Raw genomic sequence first — 20,548 nt, forward strand, 5'->3', positions numbered from 1 at the left:
TCAAAAGACTGAGATTGACACAACGAATTTGTAAAAAGTATGATCTAACTACATGAGACCTACAAAAGACTCACTTTATACCCAAAGACACAAATAGGCTGAAAGTGAACAGCCGGTAAAAGATATTCCATGCATATAGTAACCACAAGAAAAGGATTTCTAATGATAATTCAGAAAAAAATAGGCTTTAAATCAAAAAGGGTTACAAGAGACAAAGAAAGACATTATTTACGCATTAATAAAAAGTTTAAAACAGCAAGAATCATAACTGTAAAACGTTTACACACCTCATCATGGACTATCAAAATACATTAAGCAATAACGTACAGAACTGAATGGAGAAATAGATAGTTCTACAATAACAGCTGGAGTCTTCAGCAACCCATTCATTCTCAATACAGAACAACCAGACAACAGATAACAAGGAAATAGAGGACTTAAACAACACAGTAAACCAATTAGATCTAACAGACATATTAGACAGACATTCTCCCCAACAACAAGAGAATACATACATACTCGTTGGAAGTGCACATGGGACATTTGTTAGGCCACAAATTAAATCTCAATAAGATTTAAAAGATAAATACCATACAAAATATCTTATCTAACCATAAAAGAATGAAGTTAGAAATCAATACAAGAAGGAAAACTGAAAAATTCACAAGCGTATGGAAATTAAACAACACTCTCTGAAGCAACCAATGGATCAAAGAAAAAAAATCACAGGGGAAATTTAAAAATAGTTAGAGATGGATAACACCTAAAATACAATCTACCAAAACTTGAAGGATGCACCAAAGCAGTGGTAAGAGGGAAATTTATAACTCTAAAAACTTATAATTAAAAAGAAAAAAGCAGTCAAATCAACAAGCTAACATTACAACTTAAGGAACCAGAAAAAGAAGAATAAGCCATACCCAAAACTAGCAGAAGGAAATAGCAATGATTATAACAAAGATAAATGAAATAGAGATCAGAAAAATAGAGAAAATAAAAGTTAATTCTTTACACAGAAGAACAAACTGACAAAGCTTTGGCTAGAAGAACTAAAAAAAAAATGAGCAAAAACTCAAATTCTTGAAATCAGAAAAAAAAAAGTGGGGGCATTGCTACCAAATCTACAGAAATAAAGATTATAAGAGAGTAGTAGGAACAACTGCCCAGCCACAAACTGGATGGCCCAGATGAAATGGACTCCTTCCTGGAAATATAAAAGCTGCCAAGACTATCATAAAGCATCAGAAAATCTGAATAGACCTCTAATTAGTAAGGAAATGGAATCAGTAATTAAAAAAAAAATCTCCCAGGGGGAGCCTGAGTGGCTCAGTCAGTTAAGCATCTGACTCTTGGTTTGGGCTCACATCATGATCTCAGGTTTTGTGAGTTTGAGCCCCACACTGGGCTCTGTGCTGATGGTGGATAGCCTGCTTGGGATTCTCTTTTTTCTCTCTCTCTGTCCCTCCCCCCTTCATGCTGTCTCTCTCTAAATAAATAAACTTAAAAAAAATCTCCCAGTAACAACAACAACAAAAACTCTTGGACCTGATGGCTTCACTGCTGAACTTTACCAAATACATAAAGAACTAATGCCAATCCTCGAAAGTTTCCAAAAATTGAGGAGGAAAGGACACTCTAACTCATTCTGTATGGCCATTTTATTAACTTAATAGTGAAGTCAAACACACTACAAGAAAAGAAGATTTCTGACCATTATCACTTATGAACAGTGATGCAAAAAGCCTTCAGAAAATGCTAGCAAACAGAATTCAACAGCATATTAAAAGGATTATATACCATGATCAGGTGGGATTTATTCCTAGAATGCAATGATGGTACACATAGGAAAGCTGATCAGTGTAATAAACGTTAACAGAATAAAGGCTAAAAACTACATCATAATCTTACCTGATAGATAAAAAGCATTTGACAAAATTCAACACCCTCTCATGATAAAAACACACAACAAACTGAGATAGAAGAAAATTAATAAAAGCCATATATAGAGCAAACAATACTCAATGGTGAAAGACTGAAAGCCTCTCTCTTAAGATCAGGAAAAAGGCAAGGGCCCCCACTTTTACCATTCTAGTCAACATAGTACTGGAAGTTCTAGCCAGAGCAATTAGGCAAGAATAAAGTAATAAACGACATCCAATTTGGAAAGGAAGATAAAATTATCTCTGTTTGGAGATAACATGATTTTATATGGAGGAAACCCTAAAGATTCCACACAAAAATATTTTAGAACTATTTTTTTTTAATGTTTTTTTATTTTATTTCTAGGAGAGAGAGAGAGTGTGAGCAGGGGAGGGTCAGAGAGAGAGGGAGTCACAGACTGAAACAGGCTCCAGGCTCTGAGCTGGAAGTCAGCACAGAGCCTGACGCGGGGCTCGAACCCACGAACCGCGAGATCATGACCTAAGCGAAAGTCGGATACCCAACCAACTAAGCCACCCAGGCGCCCCAATATTTTAGAACTATTAAATGAATTCAGCAAAGTAGAAGGATACAGCTCATACACAAAAATCAGTTACAGTGAGAATTCTGAAGCACTGCTGAAAGAAACTGAAGACAAAAATAAATAAAAAGACAACTCATGTTTCATGAACTGGAAGACTTAATACTAGGATTTTTTGTTTATTTTTTATTCAAGTATAATTAATAAACGATGTTATATTAGTTTCAGGTAAACAATATAATGATTCAAAAATTCCATAAATTTCTTAGTGCTCATCAAGGTAAGTGTTCTTGTGGACCCATAACCAGGGAAGAAACTGAATCAGTTATCAAAAAATCTCCCAACAGGGGCACCTGGGTGGCTCAGCCAGTTAAGCACCCAAATCTTGATTTTGGCTCAGGTTTGTGTGTTGGAGTGTTTGAACCCCAATGGGCTCTGTGCTGACAGTGCAGAGCCTGCTTGGGATATTCTCTCTCTCTCTCNCTGGGCCAGATGGTTTCCCAGGGGAATTCTACCAGACATTTCAAACAGAGTTAGTACCTATTCTTCTCAAGCTGTTCCAAAAAAGCAGAAACAGAAGGAAAACTTTGGGACTCATTACCTTGATTCCCAAACCAGACAGAGACCTCACTAAAAAGGAGAATTACAGGCCAATATTCCTGATGAACATGGATGCAAAAATTCTCAATAAGATACTAGTAGATTGAATTCAACAGTATATTAAAAGAATTATTCACCATGATCAAGTGGGATTCATTCCTGGGCTGCAGGGCTGGTTCAATATTCACAAATCAATGTGATACATCACATGAACAGAAGAAAGGATAAGAACCATATGATCCTGTCAATAGATGCAGAAAAAGCATTTGACAAAATACAGCATCCTTTCTTCATAAAAACCCTTAAGAAAGTTGGGATAGAAGCATCATAACTGAACATAAAAGCCATACATGAAAGACCCACAGCTAATGTAATCCTCAGTAAGGAAAAACTGAGACTTTTCCCCCGAAATAAGGAACACGGCAGGGATGTCCACTCTCACCACTGTTGTTTAACATAGTGTTAGGAGTCCTAGCCTCAAATTTAACATAGTGTTAGAAGGCCATCCAAATTGGCAAAGAAGAAGTCAAACTTTCACTTTTCACAGATGACATGATACTCTACATGGAAAACCTGAAAGAATCCAGCAAAAACCTGCTAGAACTGATACATGAATTCAGCAAAGTCACAGGATAGAAAATCTATGTATAGAAATTGGTTGCATATCTATACACCAAAAATGAAGCAACACAAAGAGATATCAAGTGGAGCACCTGGGTGGCTCAGTCAGTTAGGTGATTGACTTCAGCTCAGATCATGATCTCATGGTCCGTGGGTTTGAGCCCCATGTCAGGCTCTGTGCTGACAGCTCAGAGCCTGGAGCCTGCTTTAGAGTCTGTGTCTCCCTCTCTAAAATTTTTTAAAAATGGTTATTTATTTTTGAAAGAGAAACCGAGCATGAGTGGAGGACAGGCAGAGAGACAGGGAGACCTAGAATCTGAAGCAGGCTCCAGGCGCTGAGCTGTCAGCACAGAGCCCAATGCAGGGCTAGAACTCACGAACTGCAAGATCATGACTTGAGCCAAAGTCGGATGCTCAACCAACTGAGCTACTCAGGCACCTCTAAAAATTTTTTTAAAGAAAGAGATGTCAAGAAATTGATCCCATTTATAATTGCACCAAGAATAATAAAATACCTAGGAATAAACCCAACCAAAGAGATAAAAGATCTGTACACTGAAAACGATAGAGAGCTTATGAAAGAAACTGAAGATGACCCAAAGAAATAGATAAACGTTCCATGCTCATGGATTGGAAGAACAAATATTGCTAAAATGTCAATACTCCCCAAAGCAATCTACACATTCAATGCAATCCCAATCAAAACAACACTGGCATTCTTCTCAGAGCTACAACAAACAATCCCAAAATGTGTATGGAACCACAAAAGACCCCAAATAGCCAAGGTCATGTTGAAAAAGAATCCCAAAGCCCACGTGTGTGCGCCTAATCTCAGCTGGTGCACCCAAGGCCCCCTGGGCGCCAACCCTAGTCCCCCGTGCGGTTCCATTTCCCCTCCAACAAGATGAAAGAAAATTATCATAAACCAGGAGAGACTTGCCAAACTGCAAGCACAAGCGTTTATTGGTGGGAGAGGAACTTTCTCACCAAAAGAAGGTGGTTCATAGAACAGCTACCGCAGATGATAAAAAACTTCAGTTCTCCTTAAAGAAGTTGGGGGTAAGCAGTATCTCTGATATTGAAGAAATGAGGATGTTCACAAACCAAGGAACAGTGAGGGATCCACTTTAACAACCCTGAAGTTCAGGCATCCCTGGCAGCGAACACTTTCACCGTTACAGGCCACGCTGAGACAAAGCCGCTGACACAAATGCTACCCAGGATCTTACACCGACTTGGTGCAGATGGTCTGACGAGTTTAAGAAGATTAGCTGAAGCTCTGCCCACACAATCTGTGGATGGAAAGGCACCACTCGCTACTGGAAAGCAGCGTGATGATGAAATTCCAGATCTTGTGGAGAACTTTGATGAAGCTCCCAAGAATGAAGCACACTGAATTGAGTCAACTTCTGAAGAAGAGAAAGCTTGAAGAAGTTAACTGGGAGCTTCAATTTTATATTATGACTGCTTTTAAAAAATTTTGTTCATGGATCTCATAGAATCTAATCTCTAGTATTTTTAAGCTCCTTGGACACTGTAGCTCTTTTCAGTATTTGCTTATACACAATTCTTTCTTTGCAGCTAATTAAGCTGAAGAAGCCTGGGAATAAAGTTTGAAACAAGATTAAAAAAGTTATTTGTGAAAGAAAGAAAGAAAGAAAGAAAGAAAGAAAGAAGAAAGAAAGAAAGAAAGAGAGAGAGAGAGAGAGAGAAAAGAGAGAAAGAAAGAAAATCAAAGCTGATGGCATCACAATTCCAGACTTTAGCCTGTACTATGAAGCTGTAATCATCAAGACAGTATGGTACTGGCACAAAAACAGACACGTAGACCACTGGAATAGAGAATCCAGAAATGAACTCACAACTGTATGGCCAACTAATCTTCGACAAAGCAGGAAAGAGTATCCAATGGAAAAAAGCCAGTCTCTTTAGCAAATGGCGCTGGGAGAACTGGATAGAAGCATGCAGAAACCAGATTACTTTCTTACACCATACACAAACATAATTCAAAATGGATGAAAGACCTAAGTGTGAGACAGGAAACCACGAAAATCATAGAGGAAAAAACAGGCAACAACCTCTCTGACCTCGGCCGCAGCCACTTCTTACTTGACATATCTCTGAAGGCAAGGGAAATAAAAGCAAAATGAACTATTGGGACCTCAAGATAAAAAGCTTCTGCACAGCAAAGGAAACAGTCAGCAAAACTAAAAGGCAACCAAGAGAACTGGAGAAGATGTCTGCAAATGACATATGGGATAAAGGATTTGTATTCAAAATCTATAAAGAATTTACCAAACTCAAGACCCAGAAAACAAATAATCCAGTGAAGAAACAGGCAGAAGACATGAATAGACACTTTTCCAAAGAAGACATCCAGATGGCTAAAAGACACATGAAAAGATACTCAACAACACTTATCATCAGGGAAATATAAATCAAAACCACACTGAGATACTATCTCATACCAGTCAGAATGGCTAAAATTAACAACTCAGGCAACAACAGACGCTGGTGAGGATGTGGAAAAAGGGGAACCCTCTTGCACTGTTGGTGGGAAATGCAAACTGGTGCAGCCACTCTGGAAAACAGTATAGAGGTTCCTCAAAAAATTAAAAATAGAACTACCCTACGACCCAGCAACAGCCCTACGAGGAATTTACCCAAAGGATACAGCAGTATCATAGGGGCACATGTACCCCAATGTTCATAGCAGCACTATCAACAACAGCCAAATTATGGAAAGAACCCAAATGTGCATCAACTGACGAATGGATAAAGAAGATGTGGCATACATATATAATGGAACACTACTTGGCAATGAAAAAGAATGAAATCTTGCCACTTGCAGCAACGTGGATGGGACTGGAGGGTATTATGCTAAGTGAAATAAGTCAGTCAAAGAAAGACATATACATGTTTTTACTAATATGTGGGAATTTGAGAAACTTAACAGAAAACCACAGAGGAAGGGAAGTAAAAATAAGTTACTAACAGAGAGGGAGGCAAACCATAAGAGACTCTTAAATACAGAGAACAAACTGAGGGGTGATGGGCCTGGGAAAATGGGAGATGGGCATTGAGGAGGGCACTTGTTGGGATGAGCACTGGTGTTACGTGTAAGTCATGAATCACGGGGATCTACTCTCAAAGCCAAGAGTATACTGTATACATTGTATGTTAGCTAGAGTGACAATAAATTATTAGGAAAAAAAAGATAACTGTTCTCTTAATACTCTTTATTTCACCCATTACCCCCCCCCCCATCCCCTCTGGCAGTTACCAGTTTGTTCTCTGTATTTAAGAATATGGTTTTTGCCTCTTATTTGTGTGTTTGTTTCTTAAACTCCACAAGAGTGATATCATATGCAATTTGTCTTTCTCTGACTTTTTCCTCTTAGCATTATACCCTCTAAGGTCCATCCATGCTGTTGCAAATGGCAAGATTTCAGTCTTTTTTATGATTAATATTTGTGTGTGTGTGCGCGCACGCGGGCACGCACATGCACACACATGTATTCATCTGGGAATGGACACTTGGGTTACTTCCGTATCCCAGCTATTGTAAATAATGTTGCAATAAACATAAAGGTGCATACATCTTTTCAAACGAGTGCTTTTGTTTCCTTTGGATAAATACCCAGTGGTAGAATCACTGGATCATACGGTAACTCTATTCTTAAGTTTTTTGAGGAAATTCCATACTGTTTTCCACAATGGCTGTACAAATTTGTATTTCCACCACAGTGCACAAGGGTTCCCTTTTCTCTACAGCCTTGCAAACACCTGTTATGTCTTATGTTTTTTGTTTTTTTTTTTTAGCCATTCTGACAGGCGTAAAAATATCTCATTGTATTTTTTTAAGGTTTTATTTATTTTTTGAGAGAGAGATAGAGACAGCGTGAGCAGGGGAGGGTCAGAGAGAGGGGGAGACACAGAATTGGAAGACAGGCTCCAGGCTCTAAGCTGTCAGCACAGAGGCCGACGTGGGGCTTGAACCCATGAACCGTGAGATCATGACCTGAGCCAAAGTCGGACGCTTAGCCGACTGAGCCACCCGAGCGCTCCTCATTTTATTTTTAATGTGCATTTCCCTGATGACTAGTGATGTCGAGCATCTTTTCATATGTCTGTTGGCCATCAGTCTTCACTGCAAAAATTCTATTTAGGTCCTCTGCCCATCTTTAATTGGACCATTTGTGGGTTTTGTTGGTGTTGAGTTCACAATACCACCCCAAGTAACCTATAGATTCACTGCAACCTCTATAAAAATTCCAATTTTTTTTTGCAGAAATAGAAAACCCATCCTAAAATTCATATGGAATCTCAAAGGACTTCCAATAATAACCAAAGCAATCCTGAAAAAGAAAAACAAAGCTGAAGGACTCACGCTTCCTGATTTCGAAACTTACCACAAAGCTATAGTAACCAAAACAGTACAGTACTGGTATAAAGAGAGACGTAGTCCTCAATAGAATAGAATAAAAAGCCCAGAAATAAACTCTCATATACATGGTGAAGCAATTTTGTACGAGGGTGCCAAGACCCTTGAATAGAGGAAAGGAGAGTCTTTTCAACAAATGGTGCTGAGAAAACTAGATGTCCACATGCAAAAGAATTAAGTTGAAGGTCTTATCTACCACCACATACAAAAATTAGCTCAAATTTTATCAAAGACCTAAAACTATAAAACTCACAGAAGAAAACACAGGGCAAAAGGTTCAGGACATTGAGTTTGGCAATGATTTCCTTGAAATGACACCAAAGATACAGGCAGCAAAAGAAAAATTGGCAAACTGGACTTTATGGACAATTTGAAATTCTGTACACCAAAAGGCACTACCAACAGAGTAACAAAAGAAACCCACAGAATGGGAGGAGATATCTGCAAAGGCCATATACCTGATGCAGGATTAATACTCAGAATATACAGAAAACTCATAAAATTCAACATAAAAAAATATAAACAGTCCAACTCAAAAACAGTCAAAAAGACCTGAGTAGACATTTCTCCAAAGACAATATACAAATGGCCAATAAGCATATGAAATGATGCTTAGCACCACTAATCATAAGAGAAACACAAATCAAAACTACAATGAGACACCACCTCACACTCATTAGAATGGCTGTTATCAACAAAACAACACAAAACAAAGCCAGAAAACAAGTGTTGGTGAGGATGTAGAGAAAGTGAAGCCCTTGTGCACCATTGATGGGACTGAAAATGGTACAGTCACTGTGGAAAATAGCATGGCACGACCCCCCAAAATTAAACACAATTACCCTATCATTACCAGTGGTTCCACTTGTGTGTACACGCCCTAAAGAACTAAAAACAGGGTTTTGACAAGATATTTGTACATTCACATTCATAGTAGTTAAGACATGGATGCAATCCAAGCATCCAGCAATGGATGAAAAAATATGCAAAATATGGTAAATACTATTTACATTATTCATCATTACAAAAGAAGGAAATTCTAACATATGCTAGAACATGGATGAACTATGAGAACACTTAGTGAAATAAGGCAGACACAAAAGGGCAAATAGCGTATGATTCCACTTACATGATGTACACAGAATAGTCAAATTGATGGAGGGGGAAAAAAAGTAGAATAATGGTTGCCAGGCACTGAGGGGAGGAGGGAACAGGAAGTGACTGTTTAACTGGTAGAGTTCCAATTAAGAAAGATGGAAAAGGACAGTGGTGATGTTGTACAACAATATGAATATACTTCATGCCACCAAATCATACTCTCAAAAAGGGTGAAAGTGATAAATTTTGTTATGCATATTTTAATGCAATAAAAAAGTCAAGTAGATAGATTTCAATTATGCTCAGCAAAAATATTCCACAATACCTCTCTAATCAATTAGCCAAGCAAAAAAGAAAAAGGTAGTCAGTAGGGAACAAAATCTAAAACATAAAAGGATAAACCAGGAGAAAAATAAGTCTTATTTCCTTCTCTGAAAACTGAGTTGAACCATGGTTTCTTCCAAACTTTGGAAACTTCTTGTTTCTATGAGGAGGAAGATAAAATATTATTCTGTACTGCTAGACCAGGGTTTTTGTTTTTTTTTTAAATTATAGGACCAAGATGAATTTAGAATTCTTTGCAGAAAGGAACATATTTAAATTCAGAAGACCCTTCCTCTGAGTATGAAAATAAAAGAAATGTAGTCTATCATACACACTCATAGTTCAGAAGTCACAACCTTTCAACATCTCTCAATGAATGAACACAGAAAGTCCGCTCTGTCTCACATGTCTGGAGGTACAAATGCCAGCCTATAAAAATGGAGCACCTGAGTCCTCCCTACAATTTGACAGCTAGCGTTCACTACAGCATGGTGTTCTCCACTTACTGAAATATCAAAATGGCAGCTTTCCAGACAAAGTAAGGATAGCTGGTTGGAGCACCAAAGGATCCTTCCCTCTAAAAGAGTTTGCTTTGAGGAACTGAAAGTGTTCTTTTAAAAACTGCATTTTAACACATAATGCTACTTACGGTAGTTTGAAATATACACAACTTCTTAAAAATACAGCCTTTGTGGGACGCCTGGGTGGCTGAGTCGGTTCAGCGTCTGAATTCGGCTCAGGTCATGATTTCACGGTTCATGGGTTTGAGCCCCGCATGGGGCTCTGTGCTGACAGCTCAGAGCCTGGAGCCTGCTTTGGATTCTGTGTTTTCCTCTCCCTACCCCTACGCCACTCACAGTCTGTCTCTCTCTCAAAAATAAACATAAAAAAAAAATACAGCCTTTGCAAAGCATACCAAGACTGACTATAAAAGAGGAAGCTATCTTTAGAGTCCACAGCAATCACACTGGGGACCCGAAGTTTGTAAGTGTTCAGAAAGATGAATCAATCACAGGTTCGCTTTAAATAAAAACAAATGAAGTACCAAGAAAAGGATGCTATCAAAAAGAAATCTGAAATTCTAATGCCATGGACTTTGTTGCTTCAAGGAGTCCCTCTTCTTGGGGGGTATTAACTCATGGCTTCCTTGAAGTATTACAAGTCCTGCACTCTACAGGATAATGGGAAATACAGTACTGTTTATACTGAAGAAAACACCCTGATCAGATGGAAAGTTCTCATTTATTAACAGCTTTAAAAGTCGAGGCAATACTGTTGATTGATGACATCTAATTACTAGGAACAAGATACATTTTAGGAAAAGACTGATTTTCCACACATGAAGTCTACTAATAGGGAAAACAATCTCAACTTCTACTCTGCTTACATACAATTAACAGGAAATACTCCTTCTGTATACAGACTTAAGGCCCAAGGAACTGCAATGAAGCAAAGCATCGCACGTGAGCGCCTACTTGCCTATTACACAGAGGAGCGGAAGAACCAAGGGCCTTTTCCCGACCTGCCCTGCAGCGCGAATACAAGCGCACAACAGGAGTTCCACCAATCTATGCTTCGTCCCTTGACTCTAAATGGGGAGCAAATGTTGCAAAACAGGGTCCTTCTACAAGGTACATTGCCCGGTGACAGCTGTTTCTGGAAAAACAGGCTTTCTGCGGTAACAGGAGAAGCAGAACCAGTGGCAAAGTTCAGTCTACACTAGCAGCCAGCACTGTTTGTGGTACAGGGTGTGTCACAGTGTTTGGTCGTGAGAGCAGTAGTGACCTCAATGATTAAGTTCTGTGGCATAATTTTGGCCATTATGCTTAGGTAGGTGACCCAAAATCTGAGTCTAGAGCTCTTCTAGAGATTCTGGAAGCCATTCACTATCACTTTCAAATCTGACCGTGTATACACTTAACCTCAATTTCTCTATCAGTGAACGAGAGCTAATACAGTATACCTTGAAAGTAGCAGAGAGAATTAAATGAGATAATGTGTGCTTGTCAACCTTTCGAGAGAAAAAGGTAAGTGATTCAGCCAGCAATATCGAGTTTATTAGGGAATAGCGGAGGAAGCGCAATCTGGAACAAGCAAACGATGGAGAACAACAGGCAAGTCTGGGCAACAAAGGAGGAGAGCATCGTTTTATAGACAAAAAGGAGGAAGTTGGGAGGGTTGTTTTGAAGAAAAGTTCATTGGGGAAAAAAATAAGAATTCAAAGTGGTGGCGCCTTCTCATTGGCTGTCGGTGGTTGGAGGTGGGAGTCTCTGATTGGCTGTAGGTGAAAGCCACCTCCTCGGTCCAGAGGAAATCTTCCTTTTTCCTGCTGGACTGCGCAAGTGGTAAGGAGTGGTATGTGCCCAAGAGGGCATCCTTCACGGTTTCTTGACTCCGATTCTGAGTTAGGTTCCCTTGACACATTTTCACTTGTTAAATCTCTTTGTAAACAGTAAGCTAATATTGTGACAGTGTACTAAAACTTAACTCTATGTCAGGTGTTAGATAAAGCATTCTATTTCATGAGTAAGAAAAACAATAGTTAACATTAATGATGGCATTCTCTTAGCCAAGCACTGTGTTAACCACGTAACACAGTTTATCTTATTTAGTTGTCAGCACGACTTTAAAAGGTGGATTTTATTATCCCCTATACAAAGTAAGTAGATAATAGTAATAATAATCATGACAACAAATCACATGATGGAAATATGTGCTGGAGTTCACAGAAAGAAAAAATACTGTACATGAATGATTTGGCGTGACAGAAATATTACTGTAGTTTAAGGGAGATAATCCAGTAGCCAAACAGTGAGAGCCACAGTTGCCAATTCCCGAAATACCAGTGTCCATTATTTGGCAACTTACTTGAAGAATTACTTTAAAATACCATTTTCCTCTTGACTTATACTTAAGGTTGTTTTGCTTATTTGAGACTTGATTATACTTTGGAATCAAAATGTCAAAATGTTTTCAGTAGCAACACAGCCCATTTATACATAAATCGTACTTTTTATGGGCTGTATCTCTGGAATACACTTGGTTGAAGGTTCACTTTGGGCACTTGCCACAGGATCCTTTTTGTGTATGTATTATTATCGACATTCCTCCTTTCTCTCTAGATCCCTGGTAAGGTCCTTGAGGGAAGGAATCATGTATTTTTGTCTCTGAAAGACCCAAGGCACATAAGCACCTTATAGCCATATACAAAGTGGTTCTCCATGATGTCTGGCATTCCCTGTGGAGAACTGAGGAATGTTCCTGTCTGGATGAGTTCCACAATACACAACTGGGTGTGCCCCTTGGGCCTTGCCTAAAGACCCCTAACTTCAGAAGGCTCAACTGCCCAGTTACTCCATTCCACTTCCTCGTAGCAAAGCCCCGATTTAAATTTATTTCTCACCAGAGTAAGAGACATTCTGTTCATATCTCTCCAAAGAAATGAACTCATTCCTGTCTCTAAAGTAAACTTACGTCACCCATATTTGAAGATATGGGCTCTTCTTATGCAAGTAGTGAATGAGGCTTTATCTATAAATCACTTGACTACAGCCTTTTGAAAACTTGGCAAAGGCAGTTTTACATGGAACTACAAGATAAAAGTGATACCAAAGGTCAACAAAACCAAGTATTAAACTTTGTTCCTTTCCCCTAGCAACTACATAACCCCCCCCACACACACACATACACAGTATATCCCGTCATCACCAAGTCAAAACATGATTGATCTCAGGTAATTAAATCATATATTCAACAAGTCCACTCCTTGGTACTCTGACCTCTGGTCTGAAGTTCATGAAGATAACGTATCTGAATCCCAGTGTGACCACAAACACAAAGATCTCTATCAAAGGGTTGACTGAGGGAACAGGTTTCCACATTCCAAGGCCATCAAGCATGTGCCTTTGTTGTAGAAGATATTCAAGCAATAGCAACGCAAACTTTTCCCACCATCCCTGAAGCACACAGCTGTGAAAACATCCTCCTTTACAGAACATATCAGTTGATAATATTCAGGGGGGAAAAATTATGTGATCATTTGTTACTCTTTTCTCATTTGTGCTTCAGTTTCCCTAGAAACAGGAAGAAGCCCCGTGGGGCACTAGGGAGAGGTGGGCAGTCAGGGGCAGAAAATCTCCAGTGGGCCCAAACCAAGGCAAGAGCAACTAGGATGATGGAAGAGAACAAGCAGAGGTATCACCCGCTACCAATGTGATACACTGACTGTCAAGGCCCAAAGACAAGAATATCTTTTGAACAGAAGTACATCTGATTTTATTATGAAATTAACTCACCTTAGAGAGAGAGACAGGCAAACTGGCTAAAGAAAAAGGTTTTAGAATGAGACCTGAGTTGAAATGCTGGCCCTACCTTTCACCAGCTGTGTGATAGGAGAGGACTTTAAACCTCTCTGGGCCTTATCTGCTCAGAGGAAAATGCCTACCCTAAGAGGTCTGACAGAGATACAGAGATTTAAGGAGATAACAGACGTTAACACCTCTGTGCAAAAAAAAAAAAAAGAAAAAAAAAAGAGACAGATGGGAAGAGAAAGGTTGTTATTATTAGCAGAAAAGTAGCACCGTGCATATACCAAAATCACTCTCAAATGCAGCTTCAAATCAACAGTAATAAAATGAAAGTATATTCTATAAACACTCCAAAACTTTTCTGTCCACCACATATAAAAATATGTGTAAAGTTCTTCTATCTTGCCTATGTCCCCATATATCATTTTTACTATAAAGATAAATTGTACCTTGGAAGAAAACAAAAGCTAAAAGTAGGTCAAACATATGTTTGTTTTCATATTACAGTAGATGCTAATGGGTAAACATGCAAAGGTAAAAATATTTCCAGAATTATTTTGAGAGAGCCGTTCATTAAAAGAACAAATTAAACCGCAAACAAAAGTTACAGGAAATCTTTGGATTTAAGGAAAAGAACCATGCTGAACGAACCAAAGCTGTCCAATAAAGGAGCAAACTGCCTGTATGACAATGAGCTGTGTGGGGTTAGATATAAAGCAAGTCAAGGCTAGAAGTCTACTTTGATGAAATATTCTATAAAATACACTCAACTTGAGGACTCTGCAACCAGAATGATAAAACGTTAAAAATTCCTTCTAGTTCTGGGGCGCCTGGGTGGCTCAGTCGGTTAAGCGTCCGACTTTGGCTCAGGTCATGATCTCATGGTTCATGGGTTTGAGTCCCATGTCGAGCTCTGTGCTAACAGCTCAGAGCCTGGAGCCGGCTTCGGATTCTGTGTCTCTCTCTCTCTCTGACCCTCCCCTGCTCACAATGTCTCTCAGAAATAAGTAAAAAACATTTAAAAAATTTTTTAAAATCCCTTCAGTTCTAAGAGCCTATATTCTTTGAACACTACAATGTACAGCCAACTCTCTTTTGTTCACGGTAGGATAGAGTTCACCTATAACACGGCCCGTATTAAGAGAAGGGTCTCTAAATTCGGGAGAGAGACAGAGTTGCCACTGAACTCAACTATGAGAGGAGTTAAATTAATAGATCTCATGACTCCCCCCATCGGACACGCCTGGAAACATGTCCTGCTTTCCTCTCTTTTGACTTTTCTTTTCTTCCCTGGATGCTTTGCTTAGAATCTATTCAGTCTAATTCCATAAATATTTACTGACTTCTAGGAAATCTAGCTCAAAGAAACAGACTGAAACTCAGAAGAAGATTCATATACCAAGACTGTTTACTACAGTGTTATTTCAGTATAAAAATGTTCTCCAAGGGGAGAATAATTACATGTTATGCAGCTATTAAGTGGTGTCTTCAAATAATATTCCGTGACATGGGAAATGCTACAATATAATTTTAAGTGAAACTGTGATATACAGTGACAAATTCAGCACAGTTCTAAATGCAGAGTAAATATGTATCATATATATGTTTACACCAGAAGGAAATACATAGCAAAATAGTAACAAAACTGTAGCTGAGTGGTAGAATTTGTAGTTTTCTTTTTTGTAAATCTGTTTTCCAAATTATCTAAAATAATCATATGTTTTCATTTTATGATCCTAAGAAAAAGAAATCCTATTTAAGACAATACGGCCAAACGCCCCTCTACTTGGTTACCTCGGATTCGTAACTCTGAAAGTGACAGTTCCTTTAAAGGAGGAAGCCTGGTATGAAAAAATAAGTTTGCATCCGACCCCGTGTTTGAGATGGTTGCTATGCACAGCGCTGTCTTTAAATTAATCAGTAAACAAGGAACAGCTGGGACAATTATTGAGGATGTGGAACAACAGGAACTTGCAAACACAGCCAGTAAGGCTATAAATCCACATAACAGGTTTGAAGAATGATTTGACAGCACCTAGTAAGGCTGAAAAGATTTCTCCCCTACTAAACAGTAATTTATTCCCAGTTACACGCCCTAGGGAAAACTTTCATACATGTGCATGAGGAGACATGTCCAAGCAGACCTACTAACTGTTCAATAATGAAAAAATCTGAAACAACTCAAACATTAACAGGACAATGGATAGGTAAATGGTGAAGTAGTCATTCCGTGGAACACAATACAGCAGGGAAAATGAGGTATGTATGGACATGGACACATCTCAAAAGTATAAACCAAGAAAAAAAAGTTACAAAAGTATAAATATAGGATACATACAACAGAATGCAATTTAGATGAAGTCAAAACATATAAAAGAATATTAGATACTGTTTAGAGTTCTATAAATATGGAGTAGAAGGTAAAGCCACGAAAAAAAATGTGTGGGCATGATGAACACCAGTCAGATCACTGATTTCCTGTAGAGAGGAAGGGAGAAAAAAATATTAGGGAGGGTCACAAAAGGGAGTGAGGGGGCTTGAAGTTGTTTGAAATGTTTTTCTTTGGGAAGGGGGCAAAAAAAATCAAACAAATGGTAAAATATGGTAAAATACTAAAGTCTGACAAAGTTGGTAAGTGAAGATTCAGGTGTTTGCTGTTTTTGCTATAGGCTGAAATATTCCAAATGAAAAAACAAATTAGGTAGCAGCTGGCAATCTCTATCGGGGACAAGGCTTTCTAGCCAAAGCCATAATTCTTGAAATCTTCTAGGTTTGAGACACCTTTGGAAATCCGATGGAAGCTCTGGTTCTGGCTCCCACAAAGGTTTGTGACACCACCACAATTCCATCCTCAGCCACCACGGGAGCCATTCAGGAAAACATACCCTTCTCTGTTAGCAAAACTAGACAATTCTAGGTAATTAGAGAGGGAATGACACACTGGCTGCTCAGAAAGACAGCCTGTGACAAAAACAAGACCTCCCCAGGAGAGAGACCAGCAGAGTGTTTGATAACTAGTGAGAAGGCTAAAAACGGAGTGATATGCACACAGCTCAATGTCTTCAAGGCTCATTTAAAAGGTCTGGGAAGCACTGAAAGGAATGTTCCTAAACTTAATCAAGCTTTGGTAGAAATCCAAAGTTTTAAGTTAAGCAGTGACTGATAATGAAGATGAGTGAGATTTTTGTTCATACGTCTCAAAGCTTTCCTGTTTGCACCTCTTATTTAATAACAATTAATTTGGTTAGTTTGTATGCTAATATTTGACTAACGTTTGTGCTTAGCTTTTCCAATAAAGCACAGTACTATTTTCAGCAAGTCCAGATGAATGGAAAAGTATGTCACTGAGTCAGTGACTCCATGAACTAACGCTCAGGAGACCTGCAATGATATCAACAGCAGACAGTGGATCTAAATCGCTGCTTAAGTACCTAGAAGCACACAGTCTTTTCGAAAGTGAGGCTTAAAGCCTCAAAGCTATGAAAAAAAAAAAAAAGGAAATACCATAATTCAACATGCATGTTAAAGTCTTCAACTGATTTAATGATCCCAGATGAGTATTTTCCCTGCAAGTTCTAGGTCTGTGGTACACAAAACCGTCCCAGAAATACCAACGTTGTAAGCTTAACAATGCCATGTGAACGTTCCAATTTCATTATCGCCCTTCATCATCGCCATGTCTTCCATCTTCACATCCCAATGGAAATCTCTTCTTTGTACCTGCCTACGCCCCACCCCCTGCCCAGCTGTTCTGCTACCTTCCCCTACTTTATCTCATGCCCTTGTCTCTAGTCCTGGACCACACATTTGCTGCCTCCCAGGAGAAAGAGGAACCAGGCGGAGAACTGGAGATCTGGAGGAACAAGAATGGGCGAAAGAAGACACTTCCATCTCACTCTTTTCTGTCCTGGTGATGTCCTTCCCTGCCATCCATCTTTCCAGTAGAGTTTTTTATGAAATCTATTCTGAATAAAGCCTGTACTATATTATAAACGCACAACTTAAGACTTTCTTAAGTTGTTAATTTAATTAAGTTAATTTAATTAAGAATTAATTAATTCTTAAGTTGTTAATTCTGGGAAGCACACAATTACAAAGAAAACCATGCCACTTAATAAAGCTGTAAAGCACATATGGGTTTAGTTCTGCCCCGGGGTGGGGAGGGGTTTTGGAAGATAAGGGCCTCTCTGGACGTGGTGGAGACTGGGGGCACCACGGTATTTACTGGAAAGGGAGGTTAATCATCCGCCCACACACAGGGAGACTCACACAACGGAGGCTGGTCCGCCCAGAATGCCGGCAGTGTCCCCAGCCTACACTCTCCCACTCTTGCTGTGACACACTGCACCACACACCTTCGATGTACCAGGTAACTCCAGCTCATCTCAATAAACATTTGGCTAATTTTGACATTTCCTGGCTTTTAGGAACATGCAAAATCTGCCATCAGGTTGTCCAAATTCCCAGTGCTGCACGGAATTCTGGGAAGGGGGAGGCTGCTGATGGCACACGCTCCAGTGGGCAGTGTTGCCTCCTAGTGTTTGGAAATCCTCATCCAAGTAACTACCTTTTGAGTCTGATATCACGATGTTTAGGGGACTTCTTCACTTACACTTGATGCAGCAACTCTGCTGAGCCAAAATAGCTACAGGGGCCATTTTCCCCTGAAACCGAGTCAAGGCAGTTACACAACCCTCCACAGGGAGCAGCACACAGCGGCCTCTGAGGGAGTGCGGGAGGAGACCGGTACACATCTCTCCCTTCATCAGTTCAAGTTCCAGCTCAGATTCCTCTTGACAAAACAAACATGGCTTTTGTATCACAGTAATTCTTTTGTAGCAAGCGACTCTTTCTCACATTCCTTCTCTAGCTTATTTTCCCCCATAATTCTTTACCCTTTGCCCGCGGCCCCTCCTCCCCGCCATGTTGTACTATTTGCATGGAAAAAAAAAATTTAAGAGTTGCTTCTTGCCAAGTGTGACATCAGCTCATTCTTATTTAGTGATGTCCGGCGAGAACTTGCTCTCCCAAAACGTTTGTTCATTTTGAAGCAACAAGGTTACTAACTGCAGTTTGTTTTTCCTGTCCCTTGTTTTTGATGCATTAGTGTATCTTCTGAAACAAGTAACATCGCGCCTCATCTCTTTGGCCAGAGGCACTCTACATGTATACAAAGGTCTTTTCAGATAGCTTCAGGAACACTATGAACTGCGACTCTTGACAGAAAGGAAGAAGATGACAGAAAGGAAGAAGATAACGGGAGAAATTAGTAATTTTAACCTCCCTGAAAAAGATACCTTGGCTTTCAGTAGCAAGAAGGAACTCGCAATGTTATACACAATGCAAGCCCAAATTCTATTCTAGGTGAAGAACTTTTGTTACCTAGAAAGGGGGGAAGAAAAAAGAAAAGAAAAATGAGCGACTCTTAGGATGGCATGACAGACCTATTACACTACTTCGTGTTTAACATCACTTTGGTAAAACACTACTTGATTAATTTTGGAAAGCCAACAATCTTATTCCACACTTAAACTAAGCCAGAATTCAGATCTTCAGTTAGCTTACTGGAGAAACTGGTGCTGGTATTCTCAGTACGTGTCCAACGATGACGTAACTACTGAACTACGTCAGGTGCTAATCCCCCCTCATGTGGGCTTCTTTAAAGCCCTGTCCCTGCCAATTCTCTGTTAATGAAAAGGCACAAATAGAAACGATATTCTTCTCTATTCCCTTCTTTCAGGGAACATTAGCAGCAAACCTTAATTATCAGCATGCAGAAGTTAATTCCCAGGGTGGGTTGGTCGTAGGCATGAGTAACGATTCTAATTTCAGTATCTGCCGACCAGGATGGCACTGAGGAACCCAGGCACATACAAAAGGTTGCGTGACGATTCTAACATCTTCCTGGTACGTTTTCTAGGAGGTCACGGCCTTTGGGGGTTCCCAGTGTTACCCTAGAGAAGTCCGTTTAGATCCAGAGCACCCAGGCATACTTTTCAGAGGGGTCACTCATGGCTCAGAAATCTTTAGGTAGCTGCTCTGTAAGGGGGGTTCCAAAGCCTTCAGAAATACAAAAGTTCAAATAAACAAGAAAGCAAATACCTTCTTAGGGAACTGCGACTGTTAACAAAAAATAAGTGCAAAAAATCTACAGAGAAAAATAAGAAAATCAGGAGTTTGCACTTCTGGGTGTGTGTGCATGCATGTGCGCATGTGTGTGAAGTCAGCCTAAAGAAGACAAAGGGAAAGGCCTTGAAAGTTGTAATTACAGAAAATTGCTCAGGTGACTTCATCCCACCCACATGCTTTTGATTTTCAAAAAGTATGACGAGCACTTTTTAAGTTAGTGTTCCGGAAAGGCTGCAGCTGTTCAGCACGGATTTCACATGCTCAGTTACAAACACTATTTTATCAACAGAAAGGTTAATGGCTTCTAAACGAGGATAGCAATTTCCAACACGAGTCCCGTACATTCATATTAGCAGTCACTCTGTTTAAAGACCGGCTCAGAAAGACGAGCTGGTCCTTGGCGTGTTCAGTAAAATAATAATGTGGAGGTTCATAATCCCCTCAACGCCCACCCAAGATTTTTAGCTTGCCCTTTATAAAACATTACATCTGTGTCTGAGCACATGAGCATAGAGGCTTTTGCTATGACTAGAATACTGCCTTCAACGGGCCCACAGCAAATCA

The 20,548-nt window shown here is 39.5% G+C and overlaps 1 protein-coding gene, 1 long non-coding RNA gene and 1 pseudogene across 2 annotated transcripts in view; 2 read left to right on the top strand and 1 right to left on the bottom strand.

Annotated features, from left to right (window-relative positions):
- BORCS5 (BLOC-1 related complex subunit 5) overlaps nt 1-20,548 on the bottom strand; it is a 95,278-nt gene that overhangs the window by 36,833 nt on the left and 37,897 nt on the right. The gene's annotated exons all lie outside the window — the stretch shown is intronic.
- LOC144225239 (transcription factor BTF3 homolog 4 pseudogene) lies at nt 4,471-5,078 on the top strand (annotated as a pseudogene).
- On the top strand, nt 11,857-17,791 carry LOC144225227 (uncharacterized). The gene is made up of 3 exons (XR_013333247.1): nt 11,857-11,893; nt 16,626-16,679; nt 17,648-17,791. It is a non-coding gene; the product is annotated as an uncharacterized LOC144225227 (long non-coding RNA).

Source organism: Crocuta crocuta, unplaced genomic scaffold (assembly GCF_008692635.1).
Source record: "Crocuta crocuta isolate KB4526 unplaced genomic scaffold, BGI_CrCroc_1.0 scaffold262, whole genome shotgun sequence".
Taxonomy (NCBI): Eukaryota; Metazoa; Chordata; class Mammalia; order Carnivora; family Hyaenidae; genus Crocuta; species Crocuta crocuta.